Genomic DNA, 15,454 nt, shown 5'->3' on the forward strand with positions numbered 1-15,454 from the left:
ATCAATTCAAAAGTAAACCTCACTGAGTTTAATGGGACTTACTCCCAGATAAGCTTGCAACCTCAGGCTTTCTGCACAATTGCCAGTGTTATGCATGGAATGACACCTTGCGCTGTCTAAAACACATAAGCTTGCACAGGGACAAATGTCCCTATTAGGACGAAATGATGTTTCCTATTTCACACAATAATCTAGATGAGGTTTATGTGGCTTCCAGTAATCAGGTGATTCAACTCAGTGCTTTCCAAGTATTACACCCCCTTTGGTCAACCCAGTTCTTTCATATAAAAATGAGGGTAGGCATTATTACAGCAAAGGATGAAATTTAAGTAGATAGACAATGTGCAAAATATTCCAATTTTTAGACTTTCCCTGCGACAGAAATGTGCTCTTCTTGATATATATACCCACTTAAAATCAGTTACCACAGAACAATTACATAAGGTAACAGGAGACAGACTAGACTAGACCATTAAAATATACTACTGAAATATGCTTCATTTTAATTCAAGTAGTGTTGCTCCAGGCAACCAATTTTGGATGCGAACTGATATGGTGACAACACATTCTTACTGCAGATTAAAAATGAAATAACAGAGTTGGAATTGTGGTGTGGTTGTTTTTTTGGGGGGTTGGGGGTAGATGCAAGTGCCTTAAGTAGCTTCTCTGCGTATTCTAGAAATGGTAGCAATAGTCAAAGGAAAGGGACGCAGGTGGCGCTGTGGTCTAAACCACAGACCCTAGGGCTTGCTGATCAGAAGGTCAGCAGTTCGAATCCCTGTGACGGGGTGAGCTCCCATTGTTCGGTCCCAGCTCCTGCCCACCTAGCAGTTCGAAAGCACGTCAAGTGCAAGTAGATAAATAGGTACCGCTCTGGCGGGAAGGTAAACGGCATTTCTGTGCGCTACTCTGGTTCACCAGAAGCGGCTTAGTCATGCTGGCCACATGATCCAGAAGCTGTCTGCGGACAAACGCTGGCTCCCTTGGCCTATAGAGCGAGATGAGTGCACAACCTCAGAATCGTCCATGACTGGACCTAATGGTCAGGCAGTACCTTTGCCTTTACCTTTAGTCAAAGGAAAAGTTCAGAATTAACACCAGCCACTGTCCTTTTGAGCCAGTGTGGTGTAGTGGTTAAGAGTGGTAGATTCGTAATCTGGTGAACTGGGTTCGCGTCTCCGCTCCTCCACATGCAGCTGCTGGGTGACCTTGGGCCAGTCACACTTCTCTGAAGTCTTTCAGCCCCACTCACCTCACAGAGTGTCTGTTGTCGGGGAGGAAGGGAAAGGAGAACGTTAGCCGCTTGGAGACTCCTTCGGGTAGTGATAAAGCGGGATATCAAATCTAAACTCTTCTTCCCAACATAAGAACCTCCCCCAGTTTGTACAACCATTGTTTCTATAGTTTTAGGTTCCCTGGGCCATATATGCAAAAGCACTGCCTTTTTTTCTTTAAAAATGTTTAGGGGTACTCTCATTTTGACTAAAGAAAATCACCATTTTATAGTTCAAATCAAGAAAAAGAAATACAGTAAATGGACAAAAGTACAAAGATTCACAAAATGTTTAGAGGTATGCATACCCCCGCGTCTCCCCAGAAAAAAAGCACTGTGCAAAAGTAACTGAAAAAAACCTGAGCCTTCTTAATATTACAACTCGAACACCGTGACACACAGCTATGCATAATTTTTTTGGGGGGAAGACCACCTGGGTTGAGCTAAATTGAGAAAATGTGATAGTTTGAAATTACATGGGGAGATGGGGAGTTCTGTAACAAAGTGTGGGTGTAGACTGGTGTATATATATATTCAATGGCAATTTCTTTGCCTGGATTTCTCAGCAGTTTTAAATCTACCACAGCAGAGCAACTCAAAGTACCTCCTTCAGGCTGCCCAGACAAACTAGGTTTTCTCTCTCCAGTGATACCTGATAGAGGTTGTCAGAAGTAGGCCAAGATTCACAAAAAGTAGGGCAGAATTTTGCAAGAACCACAGACGCTTGCTGTGAACTCAGCCAGGCAGACGATGCTCAAATCGTTACAGCGGAAGTGACAGAACTGTTTTTCAGCTTCTCATGAGATGGCTTTTATCAGAGCACTTGAATGATGAGCTGGACAGACAGACAGACGGCTGTCACTCCACCGGCATGCCCATGTTCAGGGCCAGATTTAGGTTTGATGAGGTCCTAAGCTACTGAAGGTAATGGGGCCCTTTATATGTCCAGCTGTCCTTTGTCAACAACAAATTGTCACTGTTTTTTGTGTTGAATATATCCTATATGGTAACTTATGGACCTAACAGGTATCTAACTAGTGATATTTTAGGGAGCAGGTTAGCAGGCGGGGCCCATTACTTACATCATAGGAGCCTACACAACACAAAACACTGTTGCTGTTTGTAGGTTTTATTTTGTTTGTTTTTTATCTCTGCCCCCCACTTTAATTTTTTGGGGGCCTCCAAGAGAGTGGGGCCCTAAGCTATAGCCTGTTTAACTTATACATATATCCGACACTGCTCATCTTAATGCATGCACTCTTCATTCCAAATGATCATTCCAATTGCTAGACAACACAGAATAACTTCATTGATTTCATGCATCACTTCTGGTTACTGAACATCATTCCATGTGGTGTAATTATTGCTCATATTACCTGGAAGCTTTCTCAACCTGTCTCTGTGTTTTAAATCAGATATAAAGTAACTTCTCTTATGTGGAGGCTGAACTCCTATATTCACCTACCTGGGAATAAACCCCATTGAACACAATGGAATTTACTACTTCAGCTACATATATATATAGGACTGCACTGTTAATGATGCATTGGTACAAATGTCCACTATAAATTCAGGACAATAAGCCAGGTGGTGTGGGGTCAGTTTTGCTGTAACATTTATAATCCGTGGGGAGTGGGTGGGTGGAGTTCCTGGCAGTTCTTCCTCCGGGGAATAGCAACACTAGAATTCAAAATCCTTTTTGTTTATACAGCATTCCGTTATTAGATTTGACGGAACATGGAAGCCTCGCAGAAGAATGGCACAGAAGCTTTATGCTGATTGTTGACAACAGGAGTATATGGTAAGAATTATTCCTCAATACACCTTTGTAAGTTTTCTTTTAAATTCCAGCTGAGAAGGAAGAGTAGCATCATTAGTATAACAGAATATGCTACTTTAGAATAAAAATCCACAAGTAACTGCAAGTTATACAAAAAAATTGGCCAGTGAATGCCAAGAGAAAAAATAATGTTCATGCATCGTGATAATTTTACCCTAGCAACGAAAATACTGAGAATCACAGCTTGTTTATTATTTATATTTGTATGAGGTGATGATGGCAATTTTCAACCTTGGCGTTTCAGAGATGGTAGGCACTGGTGTGAACTGCTGTACTACGGCAGAGAATGGCTGTTCCTTCATATCCTTGCCCTCCGTGAATTCCTGTAATCCTCTGTTGAAGCCATCCCAGTTGGTGGCTGCCCATAGGATTGTCTGATCTGCTAGGGCTCTTCTTATTCTTTCTTGCAGAAATCCCCAAATGCCTGATATGAACTTCAGGGCTTGCGATGTGTATCTGATTGGTTGTCAGGCATGTCAGCCACTGTCAGACTCGAAACGCCATCCTTCTCAGCGTTGAACTGAAGCCCTGCTCTGCTGAGAACAAGAGCTGCAGGTTCCCTGGAGGCCCAAACCGCTTTGCCACCACCTGCTTGTCTCGCTCCCTCTCTCCTTACTGTGCTTGATTGCTATCCCCTATAGAAAAAGATCTCCCTTTTTGCGTTAGTCGATGTTGGGCTGAAATAGATGCTGCGTCAGAAACGGGCAACGTGTTTGTCTACATAGGCCGATGCCCATTTCCATCATGTATAAGTTTCCTTCCTAGAAAAGCAGACCCATTTGCATGTAAAATTAGCACACTTCCCATTGGTGGGTGGGTGTGATAAGAAGACATTATTTATTTAGGTTTAAAGGGGGAACTCTTGTTTGTGCTTTCATTTCATCTCTTCCACCAGGAAAGCACTCTGGGGACAAATGCCAGCTCCCTTGGCCTGAAAGTGGAGTGGAGTCCAGCACCCCATAGTCGCATTTGACCGGACTTAACCATTCAGGGGTCTTTTAACTATTTATTTCCAGGGATGCAGGTGGTGCTGTGATCTAAACCACTGAGCCTCTTGGGGTTGTCAGTCAGAAGGTCGGCAGTTTGAATTCCTGCGACGGGGTGAGCTCCCGTTGCTCTGTCCGAGCTCCTGCCAACCTAGCAGTTCGGAAGCACACCAGTGGGTTTGAGCCCCACTTTTGGCAAAAGATTCCTGCATTGTAAGGGGTTGGGCTAGATGACCCTCAAGGTCCCTCCCAAACTCAATTCCCTGATTCTCTGATTTCATGAAACCAATATTCCCCCTCCCCTGGGTTCCATCTATTCATGAATATCTACCTTGCATACATCACATTTGTGCACATGCAAACACCATTCTGCCTAAACCACATTTGAAGCCTCCCATGTACTCACACAAACATATTCCAGCCGACATCCAAAAAGATTACATCCATTCACGTTCCTGCCCTGGCTGCAATCCACAAATATCCACTGGCTTCTGTTGACTGTCTTCCAAAGGTGAACTTCCATCAGCCAACATCCACAAACATCAGTCTGCTTTAGCCTTGTAGCCTCCACCAACTTCCGAATCCAAAAGCCACTGGCTTCCATCCACCAACATCTGCCAGCTTCTCTCAGGTCCATCATGAGACATCAGCCAGCTTCCAACCACAGACACCAGCAGCCCTCAAGCAAGCAAACTTGCCTTATTATCGCTCCCTAGCATCCCACTGCCAGAGGATTGCCTCCTTCCATTCACCACTTTGCCTCCTCCAAGTGGAAGAAACCTGGGCAGTGCTGAATGTCACATCCATTGCCAGGTGTGTCCTGCTGGAAATAATAGTGCGCTTTCCCCTTGGCCTGCCTTTATATCCACTCAGTTGCCAAGTGCTTTTGTGACATCACAAGAAACCCACAGCCAATGACAACAGCTGGGGAGGCATCATCTTCATTGCTTTGAGCTTCACAAAGGCGGGTGGACCTATCAGTGATTGTGTGCTTGTTTATTCAGGACACGGGTGGAGCTGTGGTCTAAACCACTGAGCCTCTTGGGCTTGCCAATCGGAAGGTTGGTGGCTTGAATCCCCGTGACGGGGTGAGCTCCCATTGCTCTGTCCCAGCTCCTGCCAACCTAGCAATTAGAAAGCATACTGGTGCAAGTAGATAAATAGGTACCACTGCAGCGGGAAGGTAAATGGCGTTTCCGTGTGCTCTGGTTTCCGTCAGGGTGTTCCTTTGCTCCAGAAGTGGTTTAGTCCTGCTGGCCACATGACCCAGAAAGCTGTCTGTGGACCAACGCTGGCTCCCTAAGCCTGAAAACAGAGATGAGTGCCAGACCCCATAGTCAATTTTGACTGGACTTAACCATCCAGGGGTCCTTTACCTTTTACCAAAGTGCAAAGTGGAATAATAATAATAATAATAATAATAATAATAATAATAATAATAATAATTTATTATTTATACCCCGCTCATCTGGCTGGGTTTCCCCAGCCACTCTGGGCGGCTTCCAAAAGAATATTAAAATACTGTGATACATCAAACATTAAAAGCTTCCCTGAACAGGGCTGCCTTCAGATGTCTTCTAAAAGTCTGGTAGTTGTTGTTCTCTTTGACATCTGGTGGGAGGGCGTTCCACAGGGAGGGCGCCACTACCGAGAAGGCTCTCTGCCTGGTTCCCTGTAACTTGGCTTCTCGCAGTGAGGGAACCGCCAGAAGGCCCTCGGTGCTGGACCTCAGTGTCCGGGTAGAACGATGGAGGTGGAGACGCTCCTTCAGGTATACTGGACTGAGGCCGTTTAGGGCTTTAAAGGTCAGCACCAACACTTTGAATTGTGCTCGGAAACGTACTGAGAGCCAATGTAGGTCTTTCAAGACCGGTGTTATATGGTCTCGGCGGCCGCTCCCAGTCACCAGTCTGGCTGCTGCATTCTGGATTAGTTGTAGTTTCCGGGTCACCTTCAAAGGTAGCCCCATGTAGAGCGCATTCCAGTAGTCCAAGCGGGAGATAACCAGAGCATGCACCACTCAGGCGAGGCAGTCCGCGGGCAGATAGGGTCTCAGCCTACGTACCAGATGGAGCTGGTACACAGCTGCCCTGGACACGGATTTAACCTGTGCCTCCATGGACAGCTGTGAGTCCAAAATGACTCCCAGGCTGTGCACCTGGTCCTTCAGGGGCACAGTTACCCCATTCAGGACCAGGGAATCCTCCACACCTGCCCGCCTCCTGTCCCCCAGAAACAGTACTTCTGTCTTGTCAGGATTCAATCTCAATCTGTTTGCCGCCATCCAAGAGAAGAAGCTTGGCAAGAATGTCTATTTGTGGCATCCCTGGCTCAAATAATCTGAAGGAGGCAAGCTGAGAAAGGCCTTTGCTGAAGTCATTGTGATGCCGCTATCAGTCTAAGTACTGTAGAAAGTATTGAGCTAAGGCACTGCTTTTTAATGACGGTGTAGAAACCACTCCCAGCTGTTCCAAACTAGACTTTGACCTGACCCAACGATGCTGCAAAACAGGCTGTGGGTTTATGTTATTTATTCCTTGCATTTATATTCAATCTTTCTTCCAAGGAGCTCAAGACGGCATACAGAGTTCTCCTCTCCATTTTATCCTCAGAACAACCTTGTGCGATAGGTTAGGCAAAGAGTGAGGAGCTGGCCCAAGACCACCCAGTGAGCTTTATGGTTGAATGAGGATTTGCATTCTCGTTTCCCAGGTCCAGCACTCTAACCAGTGCAGAAAACTGGATTTGTGCCTGCCTAGACTTTTGGAAGGAAGAACACAATTCACTGATAAGTATTTTCTATCTAGGTTTGTGATGACATAGCAGCAAAAACTGAGCTTCCGTGAATATATATATATATATATATATATATATATATATATATATTCTGTTTTACAATTTAGAATATTCATTTAAACAACCTTAAAATATCAGTGACTTCCCTTCTTCTCTTTCCATGGTTCATTTTGCATATCATAAATCCCTGCATATTTTACATAAACTAAACCATTCAGTATTCCATTATTATATCCATCAAAACTTACTTATACTGTTGAATTTATCTTAATGCTGCCAATGTTTTCAAGTGTACACAATTTTCCCCCATATATTCAATAAATATTTTCCAATCTCCTTTAAACATATTTCTTCTTGTTCTCTTATTCTTCTTGTTCTCGGTTTAAGTTCTTTGGTTGGAACCTCGCTAGTTTTCCATTTTGGGGCTAACGAAACACAGGCCTCGGTAGTGGCATACGTAAATAACCTTTTTTGACACCTGGGAATTTCAATCTGAATTATCCCCAGCAAAAAGGACTCTGGTTTTTTTTGGGGGGGGGGAAGTGCTTTTAAACACTTTTTTCAATTCATTATGAATTATTTCCCCATTCTCTTTTACCCTTTTACAAGTCCACCACATATGAAAGAACCTTCCCTCAACCTCATTGCATCTCCAGCACTTATCTGATTCAATCTTATACATTTTAGCAAGCCTACTCAGAGTTAAATACTATCTGTAAACTGAGCTTTTGTTTTTTTCCCCAGCAGAGCAAGTTTCACAACTTGGCTGTTAATGTTTAACAAGTTTAAGTTCTTGGAGCACATTTTTACCGTGTAGCAAATCGTCACAACTTTGTAAGGTTGGTGGTTAGGCATTTGGTTCAATGTTTTGGGGAGAGGACATGGTTGGCTGTGCCTGCCCCTCCATTGCTGCTGCTAGGAAATTCCGTTAAAGGAATCCAGGGGCTTGCCTTGGTTTTGTCCGAACCCTGTCAAGGGGCTAGGGCCACGCCAGAGCCCCTGGGAGCATCTGGGGTGAGCTGTGAGATCGAAGGAGTTCTCGCTCCCCCAGGATGCTTGCCCAGTGGATGGTAGTGCCCAGTGTCAGTCGTGTTCCTGCCACCGTGCAGGTTCAGGTAGTCTGGAACCAATGCCTAAGCAACCACTCACATGCTGTAATCAATAAAGTTGTGCCCAAAATTTAATACCAAAAACCTTAAACTAAAATCTGTGTCTATTGTGTCTTCGTTTGGGGATGGTTTTGGGGGGTCTCCACACGCAACTAGGCCAAGAATGTGTTTTACGCAGTGTTAAATATATCAACAAGATCCTGGCATGGAATTATCAACAAGTATTCCAAATTAAATATTAATTTAAAAACTACTTGTGTTTTGGTTCTTTTTTTGGTTTATTTAAAAACTCTTTATTTATTCTAGCTGCTTAGCTGAGACATATCAAATAGAAGAGAGAAACAATAAAGACCATAGAAATAATGAGTTAAGCATTAAAAGCAGTGATACTGGTTAGAAGGTTGCTTGTGATGGAGTTCTCCTGGGGTTGGTCTTCCCAAGCTTTGAAGAATTATTGGAAAAAGCCAAGGAAGATGCAGCCCATATTGAATCAAAAGGGGGTGGGTTGTGCCCATCATTAATCAGCATCTTCTGCAACATTTTGAGGACCAATTTTATTTATGTATTATTTATTAGATTTATATCCTACTCATCTTCCCAACGAAGTCCATTTCTCTGAATACATTCTAATTTATTGGTAGCCCTTGGGTTGATCTGACAGCCCTGGAGAGGATTCTATTCTTACTCCCACACTTCAAAACGACCTTGACAGATTAGAGAACTGGGCAAAAACAAACAAGATGAATTTTAACAGGGAGAAATGTAAAGTATTGCACTTGGGCACAAAAAATGAGAGGCACAAATACAAGATGGGTGACACCTGGCTTGAGAGCAGTACATGTGAAAAGGATCTAGGAGTCTTGGTTGACCACAAACTTGACATGAGCCAACAGTGTGACGCGGCAGCTAAAAAAGCCAATGCAATTCTGGGCTGCATCAATAGGAGTATAGCATCTAGATCAAGGGAAGTAATAGTGCCACTGTATTCTGCTCTGGTCAGACCTCACCTGGAGTACTGTGTCCAGTTCTGGGCACCACAGTTCAAGAAGGACACTGACAAACTGGAACGTGTCCAGAGGAGGGCAACCAAAATGGTCAAAGGCCTGGAAACGATGCCTTATGAGGAACGGCTAAGGGAGCTGGGCATGTTTAGCCTGGAGAAGAGGAGGTTAAGGGGTGATATGATAGCCATGTTCAAATATATAAAAGGATGTCACATAGAGGAGGGAAAAAGGTTGTTTTCTGCTGCTCCAGAGAAGCGGACACAGAGCAATGGATCCAAACTACAAGAAAGAAGATTCCACCTAAACATTAGGAAGAACTTCCTGACAGTAAGAGCTGTTCAACAGTGGAATTTGCTGCCATGGAGTGTGGTGGAGTCTCCTTCTTTGGAGGTCTTTAAGCAGAGGCTTGACAACCATATGTCAGGAGTGCTCTGATGGTGTTTCCTGCTTGGCAGGGGGTTGGACTCGATGGCCCTTGTGGTCTCTTCCAACTCTATGATTCTATGATTCCCCTTGCTCAGTTTTCCATTTTTTAAATTTTACAATAATTTTTATTAGTTTTCAATTCCAACAATACAATGGTAGCCTCATTATAACAATGCTCAATTATAATACAATTACTCATCCCAATCATTCAGATGCCAAATTGTATAATTTAGGTGGCCTCCCGCGTGTTAGAATTGATGGTTTGATGGTTTACTTTGTTTCTGCGTTCTAAAATCTTATTCAACTCAATTACATTCCAGCCAAAATAACAATCCCTTATACGACAACTGCAATATTGACGACATCCATTTGTCTTTACACATTAAATGATTTATAAAGCTATAGGTGAAGCATTCAAACTATATCCATATTCCTCCTGTGTGTGACGATTATTCTGTCTGTGGTGTTTCTTCCTGTCCTTGTAAAATGTTACGTCTCTCTTTTCCCAGTCGTTGCTGCTCTCCATCATGCTTTGGGCGGAGCTAATATCCCATTGTTGTTTCAGAAGTTCTCCATTGCTCCGCCCTGTTCATTGTTTTACAATTTCAACAGCAGCTGCAAGAACCACCCAGTTTTCCATCCCTCCACCCCCAACACTCAGTCAACATCCCATGGCCATTGAGTATGCTCTGTCTGCATTGGGTTGTTTTGGGGGGGGGCTCCTTCCCTCCTTAGATTTCCCTCCCCAGAACCTGTAGATACCTCACTCTTGGGCAGGCATGGAGCCATTTGGACTACATAAGCAATGACACTCAGAGACTAACATAAATATATGGAACTACTCACACGCTCCCATTGGTGTATGATTCTTCCATGCCGTCCTTTAGGTGTGGGTTCCCCATCCCTATACTGACCTAAACGGTCTCGGCCCAGTAGACCTGAAGGAGCGTCTCCAACCCCATCATTCAGCTGGGACACTGAGGTCCAGCACCAAGGGTCTTCTGACAGTTCCCTCACTGCGAGAAGTGAAGTTACAGGGAACCAGGCAGAGGGCCTTCTCGGTAGTGGCACCCACCCTGTGGAACGCCCTCCATCAGATGTCAAGGAAATAAACAACTATCTGACTTTTAGAAGACATCTGAAGGCAGCCCTGTTTAGGGAAGTATTTAATGACTGATGTTTCAATGTATTTTTAATCTTCTGTGGACGTATTCACCTGCCTTTTCTATTAGTATAAAAACTAGAAATTGTGAAGCGTATTAAGGGAAATGTTGAAGGCTAAATTTATTCAAAATCCCTAGCTGTGATTACTTGGGAATAAGAGAGATGCACTTGACACATCCTGACCAGAGGTGGTCATAGTTATGAGTTCTTCACCTGACATTTGGAAGACTGCTGCAGTTGATACCTGTGTGCATCAATTCAAAGTGTTGGTGCTGACCTTTAAAACCCTAAATGGTCTCACCCCAGTATACCTAAAGGAGCATCTCCACCCATCATTCTGCCAGACACTGAGGTCCAGCTCTGAGGGCCTTCTGGTGGTAACCTCACTGCGAGAAGTGAGGTTACAGGGAACCAGGCAGAGGGCCTTCTCGGTAGTGGCGCCCGCCCTGTGGAATGCCCTCCCAGCAGATATCAAAGAAATAAACAACTATCTGACTATTAGAAAATATCTGAAGTAGTGATGTTAAATTCTCGAGATATTAGGGTGTTATAAGTCCAAATCAGCCCTTTGAATGGCACCCACGTACAAACTGGAAGCCAGTGGCTATCTTTCAATACCCGTGAAACAGAATCAACATGGTGGGTAGCAGTTAATAATCTGTCCACAAGGTTATTTGTGAACCACCTGTTGCAATTCCTTGGCCATTGATCTAGGCAGCCTCAAAAATGACGCATTGCTGTAGGGCCTTCTCGGTAGTGGCACCTGCCCTGTGGAACGCCCTCCTATCAGATGTCAAGGAAATAAGCAACTATCTGACTTTTAGAAGACATCTGAAGGCAGCCCTGTTTAGGCAGCAATAATAATAATAATAATAATAATAATAATAATAATAAAGGAGCAATTGTTATTGGTGTTCTGTTGCGAGCCACCCAGAAACCCAGCCAGATGGGCAGGGTGTATATATAATTATTTCTACAGAATCTGATTTGAGAGAAGTGGGTGAAATCTTCCACAGCAATGCTCTGGGCTTCAACATTTTGTTAAATAGTGATCTAAAAGAGAATCTACAAAGCTGCTTCCATATGGTCCCCACCTTTACCTTCCAGTAAAGCACTAAAACTGAAAAGATGAAACAGTGTTTTGAAGGCCGGCAGGCTCTGATCCCTCCAAACCAATAGGTAGTGGTTATGATAAAGAAATAGGTAAACCAGCAGCTGAAAGAAAACATTTATTGAATCAAAAGTCAATATTCTCCTTTTAATATCTACAAGACAACATTGAACTTACATTATTTAAGAATGAACATAATGTACAAAAAAAAGTATGTTTGTTATAAAAATATCTCTCTCTTTTCTGGCGACTGAGCTGAAGATTATTACTTTTCCCCCCAGACAAAACAAATGCTCCAAAAAATTTATTTTCCGTCAGCAAGGACAAAAGTGAAAATAATTCTGAAATCCTATATTTTGAAGAGCATTTTTGAGAATGTACACAATTGAACTAAGATAAGTATCATTAAGTTGCCATTTATTTGGCCCAAACAGCCCAAGAGAGGTGCAACCTCATAAATCAGCACCTCCAGTCAGTGAAGATTTGATGGGACATCTAAATTGGATCTTTGCCCCACAAAATCGCATTACGGTCCTATAGCCTTGCTGTCCTCAGAAAGTCTACGGGATCAATGCAACAGGAACATCTTCTGGACTTAGCTCATTGAAATGAATGCAGAGCAATATCTGGCACAGATGAGCTTAGCCACTGCTTCTACTCACTTCAGAGATGTTTAGACATATGACTTCCTTGGTAGTTTGGGACTTCAACAGTGGTCTTGGATCATTATCCAACTGATGTTGTTTTATTAGCTTTTGAAAAATATTAATACTTTCAGTAGTACCAGGATTTTTTAAAAAAACTGTTTTTTGATTACCTTTCATTCTAGTGTCTTCCCATTACAAATTACCAATGGGAGCAGAGAGAAATATTTCGGCATTAACTACAAAGCAATGCTAGTTTCATGACCTTTCTGCATGAACCATGTGGAAATGAATGGATTTTATGCCGCAAATTCTCTTTTCTTGCTCTCTCTCTCTTTTGTCTTGTGTCTAGCTGTGCTTGTCACTTTCAAGAACTTTTCCAATTAGGCTCAGTAATGCCACTTGCCAGTTAAGATGTTAAAAATGTATGAGGAGCATTCTAAATGCGGTTTTAAAAAAATATTTTGCTAGTGTTTAATCAACTGACTTCAGCTTCTTATGACCAAGGGGGCATGAGGGTGGGGAAGATGAAAAAAAGAAAAGAAAAGAAAAAAGAAAAGAGGACCACTTACAGAAATATTTCAAGAACAGTGCAATATTAAAAAACACAATTTTCACACTTTGTGAAAGAGGAACATGCTTTGGAACCTGAGCAAAAGGCTTCTTGACCAATATAGCAAAAAGCCACCCTGTATGTTGTTTTCGCTGGCACCAGTTTCTGCCAGGTTACTATGTTGCTTTCAGCAACTTACATGGCCCCTAAATATTTAGTACGCAGAAACTGCCAACTACTTAGAGAGGTCAACTAAATTCCAGCTATAATATTGCAGGCAGTTCAACATGCTGCTACTGGCAATGCCGGAATGGCCTAAAATTAAGCTTTTTTAAAAAAAAAAAACGTGGGGGGAGAGAGAAAAGAAAAAAGCAGCCAACATAACAATGCCTCTTTAACCAGACAAAGCGCAACCACAACATTTAGTATGTACGTTACTACACCGGGTTACAATCTTGAGGTCAGCTCTTTCAAATAAATATACTGAACATTTACAACAAAATGCCTTATGAATGCAAGCTCTCTTTATTATTTCAAGATCAGCTGGATCAAAACCTAAGAACGATGTATTTCCAAAGCAGCTAAAAGATACAAGACCTTTTCCCCCAGAGAGATTAGCATGATCTGGTGCCATTGCAAAACTTTTTAATCAGCAATAATACCATCCATCTGCAAGAACAAGCATTAAAAAAAATATGTTTTTGGCACCCAACAGGCCACCATACCAAGCAAATTCACAAAGCATGCGCTCATATACTCTGCCGATTTCTGACTGTGTGAAATGATCATTGTGCTTGCAGGTCCCAGACCTTTTCCCTAAAAAATAATAAAATTATATTAACAATGACAGGTTCAACATATTAATAGGAACTTGCTTGCTTCTAATCACAGAAAAGGAAATAAGGATTAAAAAAAACCAACAACAACCGATGAGAATGCCGTAAACGAGGCCTTGCAGAGGGAGTAAAAATAAAGAGGTCAACCCAACACCAAACTACATGTTTAGATCGCTTAAAAATGTTGTTTTAAAATGCTGAGAATAGACTAAAAATGTCCCCCAAAGAACAACTCAACCAACCAATACATGTCCACAGATGTTTTGGGTAGCAGTGAGATGTAAGCTTGCCACTTGAAAAGCATGACAAGACCAGTCTGATAAATGTCACCCTCACAGCAGAAAAGGAATGTTTCAACGGCGTAATCACAAGGGGTGGGTGATGAACCATCAACTTCTCTCATGAGCACAGGAAGCAGTCACCAAGGCATAGAGGAACACAGGAAAGAAGGTACAGATATTCACAAGGATCTGTGGGGGGAAAACAGAGCAATGAATTAGTACGAAGACAAACAAGACATTCTCAGAACGAGGGCAGAAATGTAGCTTGCGGAATTATGTTCACATGTGGTGGCAGTGTAAATATGTAAAAAATATATATATAAGGAGATAACAGAAATCACTGGGTTAAAGTTGTCCAAAGTTCCAGAGGCAGCATTATTATCAATCTATGACGGGGTGAAAAATTCGCAGGCTATGAAGGACTTGCTCACAAACTTATTGACAGCCGCACGAATGATGATAGCCATGAAGTGGAAGGGGCAAGCAGAATATAAAATGGAAGAGGTGTGGGATATAGCTATTCATGCTAAATTAACATGTGCCATTAAGGTAAGACGGGGAATATGCAGGGGAAATGATTTTGAGGAGATATTGTTTGTAGAATCTGTACTGTTAAAAGGGAAAGGGGTCAAACGATCATCACAAGAGGTGCTGAAATTTTGGGAGGTTGGATAGTTATGATGGAATGGTCTCGGTGGTGGGGTGCACATTTTTATGCTTATTTATTTATTATTACTACTTTGTAAAAAAAAAGAGTGTATGAAATGTAAATAAATGTATAAAATAGAAATAAAAGAATGAATAAAAAGTAGGATAAGAAAGAAATGTAGCTTGCAAGCAGCTACTACTGAACATGGCAGCCATAGGCTGTGTTCTCTCAAACTGTGACACATAGCGCAAATTTCATCTCACGTTGAGACATCATTACAATGTGTGTTTCCTAACCTCCAGCAGCAGTAGGAAACCATGTGCGGGAGCAGGGAACTAAGGAACTTAAGAGATTCTTTGATGAAACCACCTACTGCTATCAGAAATAAAAAAATGCTCGCATGCTCTATTTATGCAATCATACTTTAACTGTGATGTTACCCCTTCTCTGCAATTTAACTGTTCTCGTTTTGGTACCACTGAGAAATTCAGGGGCCAACATTTCCTACAAAGATGAACGCCAAAGGCCTAAAGCTAATTCCTGATGGACGAGTGTGCGAAATCAGTCGAACAAAATCTCTTTCTTATAATTGGTACTGGAAGTACTTGATCTTATCGCTCATTGCATAATACCTAACACACATTTGCACGCACATATTTCTTGCAGCCGGCTCCTGGGCTCGCAAATATAACGAACAAGCTATTTCCAGAGAATCACTTAAAAGGAGCACAGCAGCTTCTTCTCTGTTACTAGCAGAGAAAAATCGGCAGTAGCGCTTGCAA

The 15,454-nt window shown here is 42.5% G+C and overlaps 1 protein-coding gene across 6 annotated transcripts in view; it reads right to left on the minus strand.

Annotated features, from left to right (window-relative positions):
• Positions 1-11,814: 11,814 nt before the first annotated feature.
• CDC42SE2 (CDC42 small effector 2) overlaps positions 11,815-15,454 on the minus strand; it is a 104,661-nt gene continuing 101,021 nt past the window's right edge. For all 6 annotated transcript variants that reach the window (XM_083464682.1, XM_083464680.1, XM_083464678.1 and 3 more), the window contains one exon: positions 11,815-14,212. The gene's annotated coding sequence lies outside the window, so the exon portion shown is untranslated. The remainder of the gene's footprint in view (positions 14,213-15,454) is intronic.

The sequence above is a fragment of the Podarcis liolepis genome (genome assembly GCF_965112155.1).
Source record: "Podarcis liolepis genome assembly, chromosome: 11".
Taxonomy (NCBI): Eukaryota; Metazoa; Chordata; class Lepidosauria; order Squamata; family Lacertidae; genus Podarcis; species Podarcis liolepis.